This window comes from Hylobates moloch, unplaced genomic scaffold (genome assembly GCF_009828535.3).
Source record: "Hylobates moloch isolate HMO894 unplaced genomic scaffold, HMol_V3 SCAFFOLD_16, whole genome shotgun sequence".
In the NCBI taxonomy this organism is placed as follows: Eukaryota; Metazoa; Chordata; class Mammalia; order Primates; family Hylobatidae; genus Hylobates; species Hylobates moloch.
The window spans coordinates 74,576,868-74,582,576 of NW_026652291.1; positions in this window are offsets into that span (position 1 = coordinate 74,576,868).

Below are 5,709 nucleotides of genomic sequence, written 5' to 3' on the forward strand. Positions count from 1 at the left end.
GGCAGGCGGCTGCCGCGGAGCGCGGCGCCGGGGAGCGCCTCCGCGGGAAGTGAGCGGGCGGCCTCTGCGAGGCGAGTGCAGTTGAGCTGATGTGGATCTTACGTCGCTCGAGTGCCCACCTCCTCGTCCTCTCCCCATTTGTCCGCCGCACAAAGACGCTCGCACCTACAAAGCCCGAGGTGCACCTGCAAGGCGGCCGCCCGCCAGTCCGGCCGCCGCGCCTCCCGCCCCGCCGCGCCACCGCTGCGCGCGCCCCCTCCCCCGCGACCCCTCCCCCAAGCGGGGCCCTCACTTTGTTTGCAAAGCAGTGTAATTGGTTTAGGCCCGGAGGCTAGGGAAAGAGGGAAATGGGGTGGGAGGGGGTGTAACCCCCTTTAGAAAAAGAAAAAATAGGCGGGGCCAGGCGGGCGGGCGGGCTAGGGCTCTGGATGGTAACCTCGCAGCCGGAGAAGGCCGGGGGAGGTGGCGTCGGAGACTGGGCTTAGAGACCTTGTGGGCTAAGTGACCCCGGGGTCCCTCCCCAGAGGTACTCGCCACCTTCTGAGCGCGGGCTGCGGCCCAGTCTCGCGCCCCTCCTTCTCTTTGCTCCCTCCCGCCTGATTCCTGACCCAAAGTTCAACCCCGGGAGGCTGGAGAATACAGACTTTTTTTTTTTTTCTTTCCTCCTGAGCGCTTCAGACTAGAAAAGGGAAAAAGCCCCACTTTTGCTTCGTCACTAGAAACCGGGTCATCTGAGTCAGCCGAGCCAAGTGACGTTAGGCCGGCCCGGGCCCCCGGCTAGCAGAGCTGAGGCGCTGCCACGAAACTCGTACCTGCGGCTAAGAGCAGGTGAGTCACAGCACCGGTTTATATCTTTATGACATAACTTTTTTTTTTTTTTTGTTCCGCCTCGGTCCGCTCCTCTCCCCTTGTCATCTGTAGCGACCACAAAGAGGAAGAAACTAAGAGCTGATGTCTGTGTGATAGGGCAGGCGGACCCAAGTCGGGCCGTCCTACCTCTGCCGGGCTCCTCCTCCCGCCCCCCTTCAACCGCTTCAGGGATTGAGCTGGAGACGACCGTCTGGTTTCTGATAGGAAAAGGTCAGGGGGAGGGGACATCTCCCATAACACGCGCGTTAGCTGGGAGAGCAAGGGCCTGGGCGCGGGAACGCATCTGCGCTGCGAAAGAGATGCCAGGCAGAAGCCCGAGACTGCCCGCAGCGGCGCTTGGTCCTGTCTGTGACCCGGAGGGTCCGGGCTGAGATCTCAGGGGCTCGCTTGGTTCCTAATCGGTCCTGGACGTCGGTGGGAGAGTCTTCCCAACGCAAAGTCTCTTTACTCTCATGAGGCCCTGGGTGGTGGATTGCCCACTTGTCCTGGGAGAGAGAACAACTGAAGTGACTGGGTGATAGGCAATGAGTTGGTGATGGATTGGGAGATGGTGCGTGTGTTTCTGAGTGTGTGACCGTTTGTGTATTTCTGAGCATATGTGACTGAGTGTGTTTGTTTCTGAGTGTCTGTGACCATGTGTTTGTTGTACTGCCTGTAGAACCACTAGGTTTCCTTAAGTAACAATAAAATAAAATCTAAAGTAATTAAGAATCCGCAAAATCTTCTTGTTTTGCAAAGTTTTAAAAATGTTATTAATCTCATTTTAAGAAATGTGTTTTAACTTGTCTTCCAAACAGATACCTTTTTCCCTGTGCTTTGTTCTTTTAAATCTGTTTTACTTGAAATCTGGCAAGAGAATCACTTTAAATCCCTGCACCAAACAAATCTCTTAAGTCAGCAGGGGAGCAGAGAGGGTGAAGATGTGCAGTTAAGGAAATAAAAAATAAAAAAAGGTAAAAGCATTGGATTACTTTTTTTTTTTTTTTTACAAAAAGGGTGGGGGGTAGAAACGTCACATCACAAGGAAAGGAATGAGTGAAATTAAATCCACCTGGAACTCAGTAGCGCAGGAACCCTCCCTAATGCAGCCTGCTCCTGTGACTGCAGGTTGTCCCATCAGTTTGTGTAAATGTATCTGCGAATTGTGTGTCAGAAACTAATTCTTTTGTGCAAAGTTCCCATTAGTAGCTGACTTTAGTTCCATTTGTAAAGTATACGGATGCTTAGCTTCCTGGGCCTGATCCGGGGGACTTTCAGTGCTAATGAGCTTCCTTGTTCCTTCTGGAGGTGATTCTCCAATACCCTCTTGGCTCTTCAATAACACCGAGCAAGACTAGGGTATTTTCTACCGAGAGTAACAATTTATGGATAGTAATATATTTTATACTGCACAAAAAAGTTGGTGCTCTAAGTAGGGGAAAAACACTGTCACCTTAAAGGGGGGGGGTCAATTACAATATCAAATGTTCTTTTAGCCCACTTCCCAAACCTACGAAGTCTCATATTTTCAAAAAAAAAATTTTGACTTAAGAAAAAAGAAATCCACTTTTCATAGCTTGATGGCCAAAGCGGAATTTCTGCTAGGCTTCTTCAAAGCCCAAGACCGGTGATGCAGAATGGACTCTGCCAGCTTCGGAGCTTTGATCCAGCTCAGGGATCCCAGGTTCGCAGCCGGGGGATTTCCACGAACACAGCGCCTCCTGTCGTGGAGAGGGAAAGTTGAATTTTCCCGCAGGCGCCTCCGGGGAGCACCGCCAGGCGATACTGGATTGAACTCCGCACGCATCCCACAGTCAGGGATTTAGGTTCTTAGAGCCGAGGCCAAGATGGCCGTTCGTCCAGCTCCCAGCCTCTCTCCATCTCAGTGGCCGCATTGCAAGATACCTAACAAGTTTAGGAGGTGAGGTTCTAGTGTACCCAGATGCCAGCCAGTCACTTTCCCTGAGGTTTAAAAGCGAATCAGCAGGGTCGTGTTGGGTCTTTGACTTGGAAATGCATACATATATACATAAATTAATGCTGCTGTCTGGGAGTTGCTGGCCAGTCGGTAGTGCTGGCCAGTCCCAAATAGGCACCTGCACTATTGCAAACTGTGCTTTGCAAGGATTGTGCTGCTCGTTGGAGGAAACCAGGCCTGTCTTCAGCTCTGGGGAGGACGGGTGGACTCGGGGCAGGCTACCCGCGAGGGCAGGCACGTGGCGGCTCCTGGGGTGTCCCGGGTTAAACTTGCCTGTGTTTAAGACGGGTCTGCGACAGCTTGGGGCGGTCCAGGTCGCGGGGAGGGCGGGCTCCTCAAGTGGAGAGAGCCGCGGCAGTGAGGACGGTAGGGTGCGCGGGTACTCCGGGGAGCAGCCAGCGGAGGAAGCGGCTCCGCCCTTCCCGGAAGCTGCCCTTGCTACACCCGTGGGGCCTGCTCCCGGGCGCAGTGCTGCAGTACCTGAGCGGCACTCGGTCCTTTGACCACGCTGGGCTGCCTCAGCTTACACTTCCCAGCAGGATCTGGCTGGGAGCCCCTTCCTCAGATATTCACCAGGCAGGGAGAAGCAGAGGGAGACGACGGCGAAAGGTGGAAGGAGAGGCCGCGGCCTCGGGCCTTGGGCCCGGCCGGCGGCCTCTCGCGGCGACAGAGTCCTTCCTATTTAGCAGGACCGCAGGGTGGGCAGACAGCAGGGCCTGGGCCGGCGGGGCTCTGGGTGCCCACTCGAGTCTCTCCAGGGCTTCCCTCTGTGGCTGCCCCTCGCCTGCCCCCTTTCCTTGCCTACTCTTCCCTGGACGGAGTTGTTGTCAGGTGGCGGCTTCCGCAGCCCAGCCATGCTTGGTGTGGAGTGGTTCGAGTTCCAACGCGGGCCCGCACCGCCCCACCCAGATAAGAAGCTTAAGTCCTCCTTCTGCAGGGGAGAATCGGATGCAATGAAACTAAGACCTGTGGTCGTTAACGCGGTTCAAAGCCGACCCCAACTGGGACCCGGCTCAGCTTAGAAGTGAGGAAGGCCTGGGACGCTGGAAACAAGGGGTCACACCTGCGTGTGCCTGGCCTTCGCAGGTGGATGTGTGCGCCGAGCTGGGGAAGGGGCCAGGGAGCCGCGAGACGGCGGTCCCCCGCGCAAGAGAAGTACGGGCCGGGCCAGGGTTCGAACTCCGTTCCTTCGCTGCCTTCCTTTTATTTTTCTTCCTCATCTTCCTTCCTCTCTCCCTTCGTCCCATCATTAAATCTTTAAGGGATTAATTCACAACTCTCTAGTAGGTAGGGGCTCTGGGACCGCTTGACGGGCCTTTGCAGGCAGTTCTGTACAGAGTCCTAACCTGTTACGGGCCTCAACCCCGGGTGTGTGTGCGTGTGCTTGTGTCTGTGTGTCTGTGTGTGTAAAAGCAACGCATAAACATATCCAGGGCTTTCCCTTATTTTATTGAAGCAAAAACAGCCACTGGGTTTGTCTTTTCCCCTACTGCTGCCTGAGCGCCGCCGGGTTTCTGAGCTGCTCCGGGCGCACCTAGCTCACCCGCAGCCGGATGTCGGAGCCGGAGCTGCTCCCCACCCGGCCTCGCCCGCGGGCGACAAAACCGTCCCTCTGGCCATGGGAGAGCATCGCCTTGCCAAAATCAACTCGCATTTTCATGTATTCAAATGAGAAAGATTGAGAAGGGCGATTTCCCCTGCTGGGCAATCGACAGCGTTGGAAGGAAGAAGTGTCCCCTAGGGCCTCGCGGAAACGGGAACAAACCTCCCTCGAGGCCCCCGGAACCGACATGGCGACCCCGCCCAGACCTGGGTCCCCGCGGCCGCGCGCATCTCCCGCCGTTGTGGCCCCCGAATTACTGACTTTTGTTCACACCGGTCAGCGCCTGTTGGACGACGTGCTCAGCCCCAGCCGGTCCCTCCTCATCCAGCCGATCCCCCTCCTGGGGAGCGCGGTCTCTGCTCTGTGCTGCTGAAAGGATCCTCAGGCTTTCCCGCTCTACTTTGAAACCCCTCGGGCTGGGGGCCTAGGGGAGGGACTGGCAATGCACGCTTCACACAAAGAGTGAAAATTAGAGGGAAACGTGACACGTCTTAGGTATCCGTTAGAGCAGAAAGGACCTGAGCAGCTGAGGTCCTACTGCGTGCCACAGACTTGGCAGGGTGCTTGGAGATCCTGGCGTTTCCCTACCTGCTGCTCCTGTATGCAAGAGCTAGGAGGCTGGAAACCTGGGCGAGGGCAGGTCAGGACCTCCATTCCTCTCCATCAGCAGAAGCCTGCGTTAATGCGGAGCAGTGATGGAAGTCGAGGGGCTTGGAAAAGTCACCTATTTCATCTCCTGCCTCAAGGCTGGCAGCTGAAATATAAATCCTTCCTGAAGAGTCGACCAGTGTTTAGGCCGGCCAGCCCCCACCAATCCACTCGCGCCCCTCCCCCCACACACCCAGGAGCTTTCCCACGGTCTCTCAGTTGTCCCTGGTGGTTTAACTTTGACTATTCATACGTGATTACCCTCAAATTACATGGTGCTATTTAACAGATGCTTTAATAACAGTCATATGTCATATCCTACACTTAGAAAGAAAATAAAAATGTATTCTGCCGGTAGTTTTTCATTGTATCAGTTTTCTGATTTCCCCCCACATTTTGAAATTAGGCTTTGGACTGCTGACTAATTTACTGGCATGCCTAGAGGGAGGTTATCTTCATTACTTAAAATTAAAATTCGATTGGAGAACACTGTTGGGTGGCTGCTTCTGGGACTTCCAGCAGCTATTCCAAGAGCCAACATCAGAGGAAAGTTTTGTTTTAAGACTTGTGCATTTGCATAAAGTTTTTTGATTTTCCTTGTTCTATGGACCACAGAGCAAAACTACTGCTT